Source organism: Mus pahari, chromosome 4, assembly GCF_900095145.1.
Source record: "Mus pahari chromosome 4, PAHARI_EIJ_v1.1, whole genome shotgun sequence".
Taxonomy (NCBI): Eukaryota; Metazoa; Chordata; class Mammalia; order Rodentia; family Muridae; genus Mus; species Mus pahari.
This window is the reverse complement of record NC_034593.1, coordinates 9,423,751-9,443,399: the sequence shown is the minus strand read 5'-3', so window position 1 is coordinate 9,443,399 and position 19,649 is coordinate 9,423,751. Positions and strand designations below refer to the sequence as shown.

Below are 19,649 nucleotides of genomic sequence, written 5' to 3'. Positions count from 1 at the left end.
GAGAGAGAGAGAGAGAGAGAGAGAGAGAGAGAGAGAGAGAGAGAGAGAAAGAATAAGGAGATGTGTAAAATCTTTGAGGAGTTGGAAAAAGGAAAGATTATGATCAAAATATGCTGTATGAAATTTTTTAATAAAAATAAATTCTTTGATGAGCACTACTGTGTCTAAAAGAAGCACATATTATCAGAATGCAAAAATTAAGATAATGAAATTTTAAAAGCTAAAATCAGTGTGTCAATATGTATTATAGGATTCTTTCTGGATGCTTTTCGGAAAAAGAAATAAAGCATTAAGCTATAATTCTATGTTTCTATATCCAACATATTCATAGTGTTTATGATGAAAAATGATGATTTAATGAGCTCAGTGATCTTCTTATAAAACATCTCAATTCATTTGCAGAATTTTGTACTTATACTGTGCCAAATGTACAAATGTTTCCTGGTCATTAGACTCATACACAAATGTGTATCAATCACAACACTCAGTAATTTTTTGAAAATGCTTAATAAGATCTCAGTTTTGATGTTTTTTTTTCTTTTTGTCCTACTGATTGAGTATTCCAATCAAACTTTGTAATACTACATGTTAGGTTTCAGTTTTGTAACACCCACCCACACACCACCAAAGATGTAGAAATGAAATCACACCACCAAAGATGTAGAAATGAAATCTTTACATTTTAATAAATTACTAACTTCAATGGATTTATTAGCATGGACCTTAATTCGGTATGAGAAGCATCTAATCAAGGATACAACACAAACACAAACACAAACACAGACATATACACCATAGATACACACACTCACACACACACACACACACACACACATATGCACACACACTGGGGAAGGGGGACAATGTATGTCACAGAAAGAAAATGGTTCATGCATCTTCCAGCACCATCCTGCCTAGGAAAACACCAGGCACTGCCAGCCAAGAGTGAAACAGAAAAATCTCCTTCCAAGACCTGGAAAAAGGCAATTCTACTAGCACCTTAGTTTCTAGCCTTTAGAACTGCGAGGAAATAAATCTCCTCTGTAAACCACCCAGTTTGATGTACAATGTTAGAACAGTCCTTGAAAACTGACACAGAGCCTGAAGGTGACACGTCTGACATATAAAATAAATTCACTGTGGCCTCAACCTTCTTTCCAGAGCCCTTATTTCACCTTAAGAATTCAGATTTATAGGATCAGAGCATTCGAAACTATGGTATTGTGAACACCAATACTTTTATTGCCTAATTTTATTTTAACATTTAAAGGGAGTTGATTAATAAAAACAATAAACATTTTATTGAATGCAAGCCTTTCTTTACAGAATATAAAAAAATTAGCAGTCAAAGAGACGTTTTTCTTTGCATAGCATGGTCAAGGAGAAATATTTATACAAGTGAAATTTCTGAGGTATATTTAAAAGAAGTGTTTCTATTTTCAGAACCTCATCTTTATAACTATCAGCCTAACATGGGAATAATAAAATTATTTTCTTCCATGAGATGAGAACAGAGGAATGCTATAAAACCAGGGAGACTACAAGAGGAGTGCATCATAATATTTAAGCCACTCTTTTCTGTTAACTTAGACTTCATTTGGATCCCTGTATGTGTAGTTCTCATCTGGTTTGTTACTACACCTTGTACTCTCTCTACTCAAAGTACCCCACTAAGGAAAGCAGTGTATTTGGGAACACCCCATTTGGACCTTTGAGGTTCTATAACTTTTAGTGTATGAGGTTCATGACAGGTTCTTAGAGTATTAGCACATCCTGTCATGGGAGTAGTGAGACTCTGCTAACATCCTGACTTACTTTTATTCAGTTCAAGATGTAAAGGTGGGCTTCTACAAATTAAACCTATGATCTTCACCAAAGGCTAATTAAGTGGTGTTTAACTGTCCTTGAACTCAGAATCCCCAGATTCTCTACGTAGCTTTTATGGAGTAGTCCATTATAGTAATGGATATGGCTGACCAATTCACCAACTGATGTACCCTAATGCTCTTTGTATGAACACCATACACTTAGAAAGACAAAAACAAACCACTGATGGTTGCTAGGGAGAAAAGTCATTTTTTTTCCAGAGATGTGGCCCCAGCAGATGACCTTACACCCATGCACATACAGTTTGATCAGTAGTTTTCAAAACAGAAAAAGTTAAGATAGAAATGTAGTAGTGAAGGAATGGAAGAGAGACTAGAGGGCAGGAGAGTAGATTTGATCAAAACAAGTTACACACATGTATAAAATGAATAAAAAGTACTAAGGCTCTATAAGAAAAAAAGGCACACATAATAAACCAGAGTGTTTAAAGCAATGTCATCATATTGCTTTAAGAGATTTTATGCTTCCCTTTGGGATTTTGAGCATTCTAGAAAAAAAAAATCAAATATCCAATTTTACCTTGTTTCAGTATAAATTTACAGAAGAGCATAGTTATTTTACCAATGCTATATCAATAACTAAGACAAAGTCTATACTTATGCAATATATATGTATATAATACTTATAATGTTAAGAGCTAAGTCTAAGAAAATTATATATTTAATTAAGAAATCTGAGTCCTATATTACGCAGCCATGGATGGACTGTGTTGGCTATGAATTCAAGCAACTTATCTGTTTACCCATAAACGTAGTGAAAATTAATACACCCTGGTAAAATGGATAGTCTTGAGTTATCTATCAATCATAATTACATCACTACTCATACAATTTCTCATTAAAGAAACTCCTTGTTTCACATGCTGGAAAAGCGCTTCTGATGTACTTTAATAATGTAAGACAGTATCAGACAATGTCAAAATTTTCAGATTTGATTTCCTTCACTCTTTTATAGCATTTGATCCATTGGCCTTTATTAAATATAGATAAAGGTCACAATTCTTTTGTGTATTGGTAACAGTTCTGAAGATTGATAAGTACTAAGTTAAGGGCATGAATGATTCTATACCTGTTAAGTAATTGTTTTCTGCTGAATGATGGCATCTCTTGATGTGTCCTCACACGGTAGAAGGGCCTGAAGCTTCCTCATCCAGCTCTTTTATAAGTGGAATTATCTATAAACCTAACTATTTCCTTCAGAGGTCGACAATGATATCGTCACATTGAAAAACATTGTTTGGTTGTGTAGGTCATTTCACCCTACACAATCTGAAAATTTACTACTGCTGCTCACTATGTAGATCAAGCTTACACCAAGCTCATCTTAAACTTGAGATTTACCTAGCTCTGTTTAAAATGCTAGGACTGTAGATGTGTGCTATCACACCTGGGTGAGAACTGTGTTTAGTATGAGTTTTGGAAAGACACATTCAGAAGAAAACAAATAGGATAAACAAGTTTCAAATGCCACATGTAGTTTGCAGAATCCCAGTGTAAGGGCAGACAATACATCCATGGTTATAGTCTGTTCCTCTGTCCTGGATCCTTTATACTCACTGAGTTTATTATGAAAGAACTGTCAAAAAGATATATGGAATACATTTATTAGAAAAAGCAAAACTTATCAGAATCATAGACAATAAGAAAAAAGAAACTCAGGAAAAAATAATCTACCTCAAAGTACAAGTTTGTGTGTAAAGCTAGAACCTAAACCTGTTTTCATATCCGAATTTTCTGAAATAAAAGTCTCATCAACACTACCTTATTTGATACGCCTGGAGAATCTGGGGGAGCGGACATCAGTGAGCAGGAAGAATGAGAATGAGGTGGGATTGACTGAAGTAAGTAACACAGTGAGGGATCCATTGAGCTTTCATTGCAACATCTCAATGCTAATGCCACCTTGATATATAGAATGCATCATAGTAGGTCTGGAGGTCTCTGGAAACTACTGCTAAGTTTTCATTACAACAATATTTTTAATAAGAGATTTGCTTAACTATTCTTGCTGAAAGTGGAGAATGTAATCCAAACAAATATGTGTGACTATTCCCATCACAAATTTGTAACAAGATTCAAAGGTTGGACTTCTGATGGTATTCTGGTATTTATTAGGGTGGTATATGTATGCAAGAAGCATTTATCAAAAATTTTAAAAATACACTGTAGTATATACATGTGTACATATATTTTTTCATTTTCACTTTTTTGGTCATTTATTTTCAATATACTGATAGAATTAGATGTGTTGCATAAAAAACAACTACATTATCAAATGCTACAGCACAGAATTAATATTAAGCCATATAGAAGAAACAAACTATTGAGAAGTCAAGGTTTCTAGACTCTCCATGGAAGAAAAGATGAAGAATTTCAGTTTCTCATTTAATTGATTTCACTGTACTGAAAATAATAATGCATGAAACTCTGTAGTTAATGAGAGAGATAGAGGTCAAATGTTATACAAATGGCACACTCTGCAGGAATCCTGAGGGACCTTAAGGTCCCATCATCATTACTTTCAGACACAAGTTCAGAAATGCTTTATGTGAGCAAATCTACTGAAGGACTTGTGCAGCTGTTGCCTGGGAGGATTAAGCTTTCCACCTTGCAAAGCAGCCACTCTGAGATTTGAGAGCTATGTCTCTGGACATGCTATTTCTTGAATCCACAGCTCCCTGAAGTGAAACTCCAGTTTCTTTTAACTGGTTCTAACTATCTCTCCTCAGGAGTACTTTGCAAACACTAGACAACATCTTCAGAAAGTGAATGTTTACACATTCATTTCACAGCACATCTCCTTATGCCACATTGAAGAAATGCTCATTTTAGTTAAATGCACAAATTTTAAACACCTAGTTGCATATCATTTTTGCTGATTTTTGACCTTGATCTACAGCATTTTGAAATATGTTTTAGTGTTGATCTTGTGCTATGGCAATGGCAAGGATCCAGTTTCATACTCTGATCCTAAGATATTGTATAGAAGGTACTAAATTTGCTTTTACAATTAAAGTAAAAACAAAAATGTATATGTCTTATGGTTGCTAATTTAGGGACTGGGGAAAGTCACTTTCATAGCCTTTGCAGTCCCTTGCATAGATGTTGTAATCCTCTAATATTTCTCCTTTTTATTTTGGGGCCAATAAGAAATTAATTATCTCATGTATTTCTCTAAAAATCTGAGTTATGAATAGTATATATCTTCAAATGTGCAGAGGAGAGAAATTAAACCATACAGAGCTCTTTGTCCTTAATGGTAATCTATGGTCACTGGAGCTAAAGAGCTTTTACATGCCCTCTTCACAGCTCTCAGTAATTAGATCCTCTCATTAGAACATGATCCATTCATCACTTTCAATGTACAGATAATGAGATGATTGATGTCTTTGTCACTGGCTACATGATATAGATAGATTATATATGAATTTTTAATAATTTAACAGAAAAGACTGTCTACATTTCTTCCACGGTCATGTGTTTCTTCTCCTCTTTTGATATACTTATTTTCTAAATTGGTATGGAGAATTTGTTTCATTAACTCTCTAGTTCAGGCACTGTTGAAGACATCAGTTAAATAGAATTAATTATATAATTGAGCTCTTAGCTATGAATTGAGAAAATAAGACATAATTTTAGCAGTTTTAAAGTACTTTTGATGCTTAAGATGTTACATAATCTTATTATATTTAAGTATATATGTGTGTGTGTGTGTGTGTGTGTGTGTGTGTGTGTGTGTCCTGTGTGTGTGTCCATGAGCCAAATATATTTGTATTTTATAAATTATATAAAAGATATACAACAATATATTCCATATATACAACTTCCATATTGTTGGTATGATTTAGCAAAAAATTAGAATCTGAAATTATTAAGCTTATTTTGTATTAATCTATTAATATAATTAGCTATTTTTAAAATTAGGGTTAAGCTTGTCATCTGTAATTAGGTTTTGGAGCAGTCTGAAAATAATAATAGGATACAAAGAGAAGAATACTTTATTTCTCTAATCTTCTGATCAAGATGTCCCGGGGACCATCCTGTCAGACTGTTGAAATAAATTTCCACAAGATACTTTACTCTTTCAATTCTTCAAACAAGTCTCATAGTAATAGAGAGTAGCAGGCACAGAAGAGCAAAGCCACCTCCCTGCAAGTAACCGCTCCAGCCTTGAGGAAGTCTGAAGCCATGCTTGCATCCAGATACTTGTTTCTCTTTGCCCTTCAGTTTAGGTTGGCACTGGGACTCCAGAACCCCAGGAGCAACGGCCCAGTTGTTTTGTTGTTAGTTTTCTCCAACTTTCTCTCCTGACTTTTGCCATTTCTCAGGCAAAGATGGTTCAAGTTAAATTTGAGATGAACCTATCAGTTACCTGTAGCAGTTCCTCTGCAGCTCCCACCTGGAAAGTGACTCCGACCCTAGGCACACACTAGCTATTTGTGAGGCAGAACTGAATTTTCTTCAAAGGCATCTCTTCCCACTTACTAATATATAGTGTAGCCTAGTTCTTGTACATGAATTATGTATTCCCTAGATCACTGCCTACTTCTGTCAACAATCCCTTGTGGCAACTTGGATGACTTCTTGAACCACTTGACTCACTGTTAATTCTAACAATCACTGTACAGTGCAGATGTAGAAACATGTTTTTTTTTTTTTTTATCTTTAGTTCTGCTTTTTTTTTTTTGAGCACAAAAGCTGTGACTTAAGTGAATTGTGGTAAGAGGCAGTGGGCATAGACAAGTACCAGGTTCAAATGTGTGCCTACTCCTTATAGAAATGTATCGCTGTTTTCACACATTCCCTAACTTGGTAAGATACCAGCATGGAAGAGCCATGCCACCCTGGGTCTTCAAGGAAAACTTGACTTGAAAGAGATTCTGTAGGTAGAAGTTACCTACATCTCCCACATTTTGTGACGTGTGTGGGAGTAGTCAATATTTCAACATTTTAAGAAGATAGCATTGTTTTGCACATGTGGCCATCGTTTGCAAGGTTGATGGAAAGCTGAGAACTGAAGAGCATTTATGAATTCAAGTCTTATGTCTAGATTGTAGATACTCAGAATTTAGAGATCAGTAGTAATATGGTGTACATGGAAATAAAATCACCTAATTTAAACTTTGGAGAATAATCAGAACACTGCAGAACATGGTGGATTTCCTGGAAAATCCTCAATGTTTGAAGAAGAAACTTAACGGTATTTTTTTTTTTTTTTTTGAAAGTGGGTTGAATGGTATTTTGCTGGACCAAACACGTGAAGGAACATTTTGTTAAAGTGGACTCAGGAGGGAAAGGCTAAGGCAGAGTCATGAAGGAATGTTTGTTTCACTGAAGTAAACACAGGAGAGAGGAAGTTCTGCTAAAGCAAGCCCGTGAAAGGAGAGATGATAAAAGATTCCTTGCTAATGACATGCATGTATTACTGTGCCTTACATTTTGTGGTTGAGCTACATTTGTCACAAAGCCATAGAGAAAAACATACCAAAAAACTTCAGGTAGTGTACTACAGTTTTTTGCCTCTTTCAAGGACTCGGGCTGATTGGATGCAAGTGCTGAGGCAACACACATGGAGGACACAAGATATTTGGAGGGTACAAGAGGATGGAGCTTGGCTTGCTGGTATAGCTAGATGTGCAATGCTTGTGGGTCTCTCCGTTAATCTTCACTCCCCTGGGAGAGGCATAGCAAAGAACATCTCCTGGTGTCACTTTGGGTCCCTTCTGCTGACTGGAGCTGAGGCAGAGGCCTGGTTTTCTCTGCTAGGTCCTGTCACCACAGTTGTTAACCCAACTCTACCGAGCTGGACTGCTGGTGTATTTGTGACGTGCTTGTGAGTGGCCTGAGCTGCCACTGCCTGCTGACCTGTGAACTAAACTGCTGATTTCCAGACAACAGACAGGAGTTGCTCTAAAAAACCTTTCTAAACATGTTCACTGCCCCACCCCCTTTCTTGTCCACTACCTTTGGTGGATGATGAGTTAAAAGGAAGGTTAAAATGTTTAAAAAACATCATAAAAATAAGAATTAAAAAATTACAGATAGAAGCTTTTGTATTCAATAATATAATATAATATAATATCATTTTGGAAATACTACATGCTATATAACATGTAGCAATATTACATGCAGGAAAATGTTCTAATAAATATGAAAATAAAATTTGTACATAGTTTTCGCTTAACATTTCCCAGATTTATTGGACTTCATAGCAATCAGTCTGTATAAACTTCCTTTAAGCAAGTACTTATGGACCATAATTTGGGGAACATATTTTAAAAATTGTTACATGTAGTGACATTTGCCTGTGATTGTTGTGGATGGCTCTGTGCTGCTTGTTCTCCCAGAAGAGGCTGTCTGGAATAAGGAACTCTAGAAAGAGGACCGAGTAATGTACTAAGGTGGCTTCTTGTGAGCCAATTCCCTAATGAATAAAGGAGCCAATCACTGGGTTGGATGGAGGAAGAGAGGAAGCAGGAGAGAGTTAGGTTCGTTTTGGAATGGGAACAGCAGAAGGGTAAGATGTAGCTGCTCGAGTTTCCAATATCATGGCGTATCCTCAAGGATTTGCCACTGGAGGAATTAGATTTTAAGAAGGCTTACAAAATTAGGTTTTAGTTGTGCCCAGAGTATGAGTTACCATTGTTTGGGAACTAAATTTGTGTTGTGGTTTCCTTTATGCAGCAGCTTGTCTGGGTTTAAAAGATAAAGGCACAGTGGTCAAGCATGGGCTTGCCTGAGGTGCTCCACAAAGGCCGTATGGGAAAGCATGGGCTTGCCTGAGGTGCTCCACAAAGGCCGTGCGGGAAAGCCTGGGCTTGCCTGAGGTGCTCCACAAAGGCCGTGGGGGATCTGAAGCAGGGGATTGGTGCGGTAGCAGCTCACCAGTGAGAACCTAGCAAGCTGGGTGGAGAGATTGTGGAGGTCAGAGTCTGTCTCCATGAGATAAAAACAGGTCAGCCATTGCCTTCCAGTGCATGGCCAGCCAGGCTGTGGAAGCTGAGTTGCGGGCACTAGGGTGGGAATGTGCCGTTTCATTTTTTTTTTTTTTTAAATTATTTCCCACAACATGTGACCATAGCCACTCTGGAAGTTTATGCAAGAGGACCACAAGCTCAAGACTTGCTTAAGCTATCTAGTCAGGATATATATATATATATATATATATATATATATATATATATATATATTAAATTTTAAAGGGAACTAGAAATATAGGTCATCGTCAATTCATTTTACTAGCACACTAAAGGCAGGAGGATCTGTCCCCACCATCAGAAAATAATAAACCAAGAGTAAGGGTCTCAAAACAATATGGGCATTGTTGATCATTTTAAAGGGGAAATCAGCTTTAACAATACTTTAAAGTTAGTTATCAGTTCGTCCAGAACTGAGGGTTCTGGTTCTTTACAAGAAAACCTACAAACCAAAAGAAACTTTAATCTTAATGAAACTGTCATATAAAGCTCAAAGGCTTGTAGCTCAGCTTTGCAATTAGAGTGAGTGGAGGAAAGCTGCAGCTTAAGTACATGCTTATTACATAAGCTACGGCCTATAAGTAGATTAAAGGAAACATCAAGGACAAACAGATGCTAACTGAACACTGTATGCCATCTCTGTTCCTCAAATGTGAGTAATGCTCCTTGAAGCCTATGGTGAAGTCACTGTTTAATGGTACATTCAGTAGTAATCGATATTTTAGCTTTGGTCAGTGGGGACACCAATACTGTTATTTAAATGAGAAACAGTGACCTGTATTGAGCCATGTACTTTTCTTATAGTGAAGTAGAGATTACAATAATAAAATGTTTAGTGCCTACAAAGAAGAAAAATAAAACAAGAAAGCATGGTTCTGATAAAGGCTTATTTTATAATTAGAGTATTAGACTAACATTTTAAAGATGAAGAAGAACATATGAATTACTTTCAATTCTAGATGTATACAGAAATCTGAAATGAACTATTTTTTGATTTTTTATTATTATTTTCTTTATTTACATTTCAAATGCTATCCCGAAAGTTGAACTATTTTTTAAAAGAAGAAATTATGCTGATTTCACAACTTAATTGTAGTATGTTAGCAATAGGAATAAGCAATTAGCAATCAGCCTTTGTGAATTTGGCAAAGGTAACAAGTTGGTAAACTACCTGACACACAGGCATGAGGGCTGGAGTTCAGAAAAGTGAAGAGTGAAAAGTGATATGAATATGTTTTTATTAAGAATGTATAAAAGTAAAATATCAAACAAAAATTTAGATGTGTGCTATTGTTTTAATAACCATTTCAGTATAATAGTATTGAAGTATATGTAAGGTAAGTGTAAAGTTGTCTCCAAAGTACATACTTATTAAAATATGGGCATGAAAATAATAATAATCATTCATTATATGTACATATTCATGCACATACACATATAAATACATCTTAACCTTAATATGTATTATCTGTATTATCTCCATTAAAGCAAAGTTATATTTAATTATCTCCTGCCAGTAATAATACTAATTATTTTCAGTAATAATGTTGGCAATGGTAGTCATTAATAAACATTTACTGAGCTCACAAGATGACTGAATAATGTACACAACACTAAATTAGACTTTTCTCTGATGCCTTTCTAAATTCCAGAGCCAGACCAGATTCAAACATGAAGAAACAGGGTTAATACATTCAGGAATGACTGAGTGACATCAGCCTAATGTCTTGACCCCTGTTACTTGACAAACATGAAACACTATGAATTGCTTAATCCAGTTCCTCACTATTTCAAAACAATACCTTGAATAACCACAGGAACTCAAGTGTGCATTTAAAAGCTTTATGTCAATAAATTCCAGGATGTATGTATTCATCATTAAACAGCTGGTGGGGCAGCAGTAAGAGGAGTCTTACACTAGGTATCGAGTAGCTCACTATTGAACAAGTGCAAGCCATTCATAGAAAGCTGGGGAGACATGAAATGTCACAGACTTTTGCATATTAGAGAATAGCGCCTTAGTTAACTTCAAATGCAAGCCTAAGAAGCTAACGGTTATTAGGTCCTTGAAGTTCTATCTTTGTCTTCCACTATATGATTTGGTCTAATATCATTCAGAGTATTTATGCAATAAGTGCATACATGCATGTACCCATTATCAATCATCTTAGTATCTTGAACTTTACAATTATATATTAGAACCAAATGTTAATCTTTTCAAACTGAAGATCACTGGCTAATAACTGCTTCATTTCCAAGCCTCTGGTCCATTGATCGTTCAACAATTAATTTATATACCAAGATTGTATCAAGAGTTTAATAATGCAAGATATTTTAGCCTCCTAGGAATGTGTTTCCTAGAGCATATGTTAAAATCCTGCTATCTGGATGTTCAGTGCTTCAGAAATATAAAACAAACAAAAGATCATTTAATGACTCAAAGTAGATATGAAAAGTTTTTACTAAGCATATACTACAGCAAAATTTTCTTTTCATCTTCTCTACACAACCCGTTTTCCTGAAAGTCTCCTCAAATCTTATTAATACATAAGCTCATGTAACAGAATCTCAAAGTTGTATTGGTGTCTTTAAAAATTAATTGAAGTTAATTCAAGAGTTATTTTCTGATATAGAAAATTTACAAATAGCATGATGTTAGTCATTGATTTGGGCCAATTAATCCTAGCATTACCCCTGAAAATATCACATATTCCTAAGAAAGTAAAACAAAGAATTGATGTGACTAAATGATATGTGGGAGATTCTTCAACAAGAGTTAGGTTTTTCTCAAGTTTCAGGCCAGAAGCTTTTTATTCCAATTTCATTATTAACTGCAAAATGCACTGGTTAGAAATAGCTGGAAATACTGTTAATGCTATGATATGGGTCTTAATGTATATATACCTTTGCTTTGTTCAGAACATATACCCAAAATTTGAACAAACCTCTTTGTTTTATATAACAGTAGCTGTGTATAAACTAAAGCAGGTGAAGTTAACCAATTTTAATATCTGATTACAGTTATTGGAAGATAGAACTATGTTTAAACATGCATGAAGAGAAAAATCCATCAGCAATTTTGTAACTACTAGAAAATGTTCCAGTTTACTGGAATATACACATGAAAATTTTGGATGACGCTCTGTTGTACATTAAAGTAAGAATCAGTCAGGTAAGCAGATAACAATATTCACAATTTTATTTATTTAGCTACAGATACTTTCAATAGATGCCCAGTGAACTGTGATATGAATCTATATTTTATTATTACAATAACACATATGGTATTCTGAGAGCATATTTAGAGATTTGCATGGAAACACAGCTACTTGTGATCCTGTAAGACTAATCCTCCTGGATTTGAGTAGGTTCTGCCACTCTAGGAGGATTCACATTCAGCAAATAAGGACGACAGGACACCTCCATGTCCAACTGGATCAATGAAATCAACATGGTGATTAACTCAGTGACAGGTATAATACCTAGATCACTCTCACATACAACAATAATCTTTATATTAACACATACTAAAACGAAGCTAGAAGATTTATCATCTCTATTCATTGTAATAGGTAACCGCTAATAATTTGTGCAAAAATTGCAGGAAAATATGTATAAATTCTTTGTTTACTATGTACCTGAACAATGACACATATTTTTTATTAATGATATCACTTAATATCATTAATCCCATGTTTTGAAACCAATCTTATTTTTTTATTAAATTAAAACAGAGGGTAAAAAAAATTCAAGTAATATTATAAAGCCAAAAATGTAGAAGTCAGGGAAATTGAATTTAAGTGATGATTGATCATTCTTATAACAGTCCTCTAAGACATTTTTAAAAATTATTGAATATGCTTGGTATGCTAATGCTTCTACAAGGCTCTTTCTATAACTTAGCCAATATAAATCCTAGAAGCTATATACTGTGCATACAGTAAGCTTTATGTCAGACTGTCAAGTACAAATAAAATCTCTGAGTTATGTCTAAGGACAGTTAAAATCCATATGGCATTACCACTGTCAAAACAGGAGAATTAGTGACCTTATTATATAACGAGTAAATGAATATGATGAAAGTAAAATTATAAACTATTTTATTATCCGTTATGATAGAACTTAACTATCCATAACTATTGATGAACTGAAATGTTCAGTGAGCATCAAAATGTTCTATAAGTAAAATGCACATAAAAGTTCCAAAACTCAAAAATATGAAAATCATTGTTATTGCTTACTTTCAAAATAATAGCATGTTTAATATCACATCCACAACTGTGTATATGGATCTATGTTAAATATCACATCCACAACTTTGTATATGGATCTATGTTAAAATGGTAACAGTTTAGGTAGTAGGTTAAATGAAAAGCACTATAAACATTATTTATCTAACATAATCTTACTTATTTTTCTTAGAATATCTAGCTCTCTAGCTCATGTCTTTATAGAAAAGCACTGGACTGAACTCCTACTGATCTAGGAAAGTTGTTAGAAATGAATGAAATAATAAAGGGTACAATAAAATTAATAATCTTCACCTGACAATCTCAAAATTATGAAAAGCAAGGAGACTAATTTTATTTGATTAAATTGTTTCTCTATCACAAGTTGTTCAAATATGATTTTCAATTGTTTGTTTGTTTTTTTTATTTCAGATTAAGTCAGGAAAACCTTGATGTTAGAAACATTCTATATGCACGAGGTAATGACATCCTGTGAGGTACCAAATTTCAGCAATGTAAGGACATTTCATTTACTACATTTTATTGTTCTGTTTACAATAATGATTTTAAATATATATTACTTATGTTACATTAAAATATTAGATAAAATATTTTCCATGTACTTTAATTTTCATTAACTTTACATTTATTTTTCTATTACCCCTTCTTTATTTTTATAGCTTATTTTTCTGCCATTAAAGGCAGAGAGCAGCTTAATAAAAATCTAGAAAATTGTATGATCTTTGGACATATTTCAACACTTTAAAACTATTAATATTTTCTAAAAGAGGTCTGAAAAATTATTAAATCAATTTAAAATCCTTGGCTAGGGAAGTCACAGACCCTAGGGGAAAACCTATTGATTTTTGTTTTCTAAATAGCAATGTTTTCCTATTGCCTTTTAAATATTTATGTTTATACCCCCAGGATTTTGCTTCTCCCACTCTTGGTGAAAGAAGCCTCTTACTGCAGAGGGTAGGGGTTAAAACATTAACTTCTCAGCCTTAGATGAGTCCTTTAAATCAAGATCCACTCAGTGCTCAGAAACCATCACTAAAGAGGAAGCAGAAAGAATGTTACCCTGAAGATGGGGAGAATGCTGTGCAGCTGTGTCCTGCAGACATTACATGGCTGTGTTCACATGGAGTGAGTGGCTGTGGTTGTATGAACAAGATGAAGCTAAAGTTAAAAAAATTCTAGCCATCAGGATTTTAACTAAGTCATCCATTAGTTAAGGAACAACTAGCAGTAGGTTGGCTGTGGGGAGAGTTAAAGTCATTTTTCTTTTGGAGTATAGCTTCTGGTGTGTTCCTGAATTCCAATGCCCTTATGCATATGGACCTATTTGATGCAATGAGTTATGCGATATAACATTAAATACATGAATAAAAATTATAAAAGGAAAGTTCTAGGTTGACATGTGGGGTTCTGGCAGGAGTTGAAGTGGGCTTTAGGGGTTGATACAATTAAGATATATTGTACCCATGTATGAAAATTTTAAAGAATAAATAAAGTTAAAATTAAAAGCAAATAAAATAACTTATTACTTCAGTAAAATTGTAGCAGTTTTCCTATTAAAGATTAAGCTGTTCTTGTAAACTCAGATTAACCCACAATTGGGCATTTAAATTCCTAATCTATGCTCTGACCACAGGTTATTTTCTTCCCCTGTCAGCTGACACAGCCATCCTTCATTGCCCAACCTTCCTCTGTTTGTTTTAATTCTAGCCTTCACTGCACCTGCCAGGCTGCTGCTGCTACAGAGCTGTCACTGGGCTCATCTGAAAAGCCTGACAGTTAGCCTTTCCTCCTCAGCTTCAGTCAATCAACCATTTTAACTTAGTGGATGCACCTTGCAAAAGAGGTGATAGTGTCAGTCTGACTAAAAGGGGAGAGACTGCCTGTTTCCTTCCCTGGAGGAAGTATGTAATTATGCCAAGAGCAACTGTTGCCATGCTTGTCTGATGGCCTTGCCTTCAGATGTTCTCCTTTGGATGTTCAGACCTGAAACCTGTCAGATAACAGCTGTGTGAAGCAGTTGGTGTCACTCTGGGAAAACACCTGTCAGCTTTTATGTACAGTCACACATCCAGTGAAAGAGAAGACAGAAAGTGGTAGAATTGCAATGAGGAAGAGGAACCAGGGGCTAGAAAGCATACTGACCAGTAGTGCCACCTGTGACTAAGAACCACCACAGTCTACAGTAGTGTGAAGGTCTCCTTGATGGTCAGGGCTTAGGCAAGCAAAATGTATTTGTGGAAAGGCCAGATGTTGGTTCCACAGTGACTACAGGTAGGATTAGAATGTAACTTTATGACAGGCATCATCTTAAGCTTTATCTATCATCTGTCATCTCTTCATGTGCACACACACACACACACACACACACCTCATTGACATACATTCCCTGACAAGAAATGCTATAACGTGGAAACTGTGATTGCCTTCCTTTTATATATAGATAAATGATATGGAACCAAGGTTACCTAGAGAACAAATATTGTGTCCCCTTCAAGCTGCCTCTGGGGACCATGATCTTGGCCACAAGCATAGCTTCTGTCAGTACTGTGTCAACCTGAAGAGGAATGGTGCACCTGGAGGCATCAATTTGGGCCACAAAGCAAACACATCTGTCATCCAATTCAGTCACTGGTGTGTCTACTGTCATCCAATTCAGTCACTGGTGTGTCTACAGTCAAGAAAAAAACAAACAAACAAACAAAAAACACCAAAAAAAAACCTTGCTACTATTTTTCTGCATTCCAGGCATGTATATGTTCTCATGTTTTTTGAAATTAAATGCTTAACTATGAAATTGAATTTTCTTTATGAAAATCAGTATGAATATTTTAAAATGTCTTTCCTATACTCACAATCTTTCCACATTATTGTTTGGTGCTTATGTCTGGGATTATGTTTGTATTTCTTGGATATCGCAGAAAATAACACAAATCTCATACTTTATATATATGTTCTTGTTCGCATTCATTCCCAAAATTAAAAGATTTTAATGAGAGGTTTTTTTTTTAACCAGAAAGTAGTTGATTGGAGAAAGGTGAACCAATTTTTCCTTATAATAAATGGTCTTATTTTCAAATACATTATTCCTCATAGTAATGTATAGAATAAAAATGTGACACTTTACTTCCTAATATTAATGACCGAATAAACCATTGTAGATGTTCTCACTGCTTTTCAATTAAGAAAAAGTATGATAGAATAATCAATGATTCTATATACAATGTTTCCTTTCTAAAGTTGGGAGGTAACCAGAACTGCATTTGGCTCCAATTATTGGCTCTCTGAAGCAACAGCTAGAGGTAGGCAGCTGAAATCACTCATCCAGATCTTCAGAAAGTGCAGTGAGAAAAAAATCCCTGCCTAAACCAGACCTGATTAGTAGAAATGGTTTACCCTAGCTTGAGTCCATTACAGCACAGAGCTCTCACTGATGCACTTGTCAATAACGAAGGGGGTCTCACCATATCACCAAAATAAATTCCCAAACAGTAATCCTCTATTGATGAAACTATCTACCTCCCACATTACATTCAACTCTCCTTGAACATCAGCGAGGTATTCAAATATACAGTAAATGTTTCCAGGAAATTTTATCCTGAAAGCAAACTGAAGAACAATTGTATTGTATCTAGAAGTTATAAGGAAGTTAGATGTCAGTGGTTTTAAAACTAAATGTTCATTATTCCACATCTTAAGTGTATGTTTGACTCTAAATATGCTTAGTTGTGACTTAGATGCAAGTAGTAGACATTAGCTTTTTAGTGGAAGAGTCATTAGTACTTGAATAAATGAAACAATACTTTGTCTTACAGAATACTATCATGAAAGACATTTTCTGGGAGCGCTGTAATTGGGTGTTGTGGTAGAGAGGAAGCGGGTACCTTCGCTGTCAGAACGCTGTCACCAGTCACCCTGTCCTCTGGAGACCCATTTGCTTCAGTCAATGCCTCTGTCAAGGTGTACAGATGTCAACCATCTGACTTTTGCTATGGATTTGAGCTGCAGGCCGCCGCCCGGATGGGTGTGTCCAAGCTCTCTAAAATCTGCAGGGATTGTTGAATTGCCAAAGATCTGGGGCCACAAGCTGAAGTTCCCATTTCATGGATCCCTTGGGTGCACCTTCCCAGCTTGTGGATGTGGACACCCTGTTAAACTGGGGTGACTCCTATGAAGATGAACAGCTGAGGCATTCCAGGAAGATCAACTTTTCTTTATAATTGGGACATTAATGGAAAAGTGGTTCTTTGGAAAGGAGACATGGCAGTACTGAACTGTATAGCCATTGTGAATACCAGCAATGAAAACTTCACAGATAAGAATCCTGTGTCAGAGAGCACCTTCATGCTTGGGAGCCATATCTGAAGGAAGAACTACAGAAATTTAAAGGTTGCTGAACTGGTGAAGCAAAATTGACAAAAGGCTTTAACCTAGCTGCTCGGTTCATCATTCACATGGTGGGACCTAAGTACAAAAGCTGCTATCTCACTGCAGCGGAGAGTTAGTTCCCTGTACAGCTGTTACAGAAATGTGCTTCAGCTGGCAGAAGAACAGTCCATGTCTTCTGTTGACTCCTGTGTCATCAATTCTGCAAAGCAAGTTTATCCACTAGAGGATGCAACACACATCGCTCTTCATACTGTGAAGCGGTTCCTAGAGATCCATGGGGAAACCTCATTGAAAAAGTAGTATTTGCTGTCTCAGAACTCGAAGAGGCCACATACCAAAAGCTGCTACCTCTGTACTTCCCAAGGTCTTTAAAGGAAGACAGCTGGTCATTGCTGTACCTACCTGCAGACTTTGGAAATGCAGAGGGGGAGCACGTGGTGCCTGAGCAGCAAATGGGTAAGCGAGAAACCTGGTGCCTCGGAGGACAATGAAGAAGATGGGGATGAAGGCTTGGGAGTGGATCTGTCTTACATTGGCTCTTATGCTTTTGCTCGAAGGGAAGGAGATATTGACAAGCAAAGAAAATTGATTATCCAGGGACAGTTGTCCGAAGCTGTCCTGCAGACACAGCATCAAATTTATATTTATAAGCACTGGTTATACAAAGCAAGATCTGAAGATCTGTCTGATATAAAAGCTTCATACCAAGCAGGTGTAGATAACTATGGCTGCACAGTGATGGTGGTAATTGGAAGAAACATTCCTGTGACACTGATAGATATGGAAAAGGCACTCTTGTATTTTATCCATGTAATGGATCACATCGCTGTGAAGGAATATGTCTTGGTGTATTTTGACACACTTACCAGTGAATACAATCACCTGGACACCGACTTCCTGAAGAAACTCTACGATGTTGTTGACATCAAATGAAAGAGGAATTTGAAGGCTGTTTATTTCATTCATCCAACATTATGTTCAAAGATCTCAACATGGTTTTTCACCACTTTTTTCTGTCTCAGGATTGAAGCCTGCAGCAGCTCTTTTCTGCCATATCACCAGAACAGATAGACTTTCCTCATTTTGTCCTTGAATATGATGCCAGGGAAAATGGGCCTTATTTTGCATCTTATCCTCCATCACCAGATATGTGACCTGCCACCTTCCCAGTTTTCCTTGGGCATAGGATTCCACATCACCACAATTTGCAACAACAAATTGAAGTAGTGTTCATTTTTGCTGTACAGATCCAGAGAGCTTTTGTCCCCACCTCTCTGGTACATTTTTATTGAATATATATTTTATGTGGCACATAAACATTCTAAAACTGGTCACTCTGAACTGCATACGTTTTAAATTTGTATATTTGTATTAAATGGAAATGCTCATTTTTAGAGCATTAATTGAAACTGGGGGTCAGCTTTTGAGTGTATTCATTGTCCTTTAGGACTTTGAATTCTGTCACACAGGCCAGCAACATTGCTCACATGATCTCTTACAGTACACATTCTCATTGTGTATTTAAGTGTTTCTCAAAATAAATAGAATGTCTACTGAACAGATGCATTGTTCCCTCAGATCCTGACTTTAGTACCATTTACATTTTACACAGACGATCTGATTATAATATAGAATTGCCCATGACCAAGGGTATTGAAATGTATCTGATCAAAACTGTAAAAACCGTCAACAAAATAGAGAATTGACAGTGTAGAGAGCATGAGACTGTATCTTCAACAGTCTTCCCTTTATCAAGAGAATATTTGTGCTACCAGCAATCCTAAGGAAAGGACATTACCCACAACTCCACCCCTGACCACCACCACCACAACAACAACAAAGACATTTTCTTTCTAACTCACAGTTCAAAGCAAAATAATAAACCCACACCACGCAGGCACTCAAGGAGCAGAGAGCAATCAACCATTAAAACAAGTGAAAATAACCCAGAGTTTCCACATTTTAGAGGGGGGTGGTTTACTTGATCTGATGCAGAAACAGCCATTGTTGAATTAGAGTGGAGGGGGTTCACAATAAGTACATGATGAAAATCTTGATTTTTATTTTGATAAATAAAATGAAGATATAGGTAAATATCTTTGTTAAATGTTAGAAATGTGAAAGATAAACATTCCAATGTTAGACATGGA

At 35.8% G+C, this 19,649-nt stretch overlaps 1 protein-coding gene and 1 pseudogene across 7 annotated transcripts in view; one reads left to right on the top strand and one right to left on the bottom strand.

Moving 5' to 3' along the window:
* The window catches only part of Ralyl (RALY RNA binding protein like), a 683,608-nt gene that overhangs the window by 317,382 nt on the left and 346,577 nt on the right, over positions 1 to 19,649 (bottom strand). The window lies entirely within an intron of this gene.
* LOC110320180 lies at positions 17,214 to 18,653 on the top strand (annotated as a pseudogene).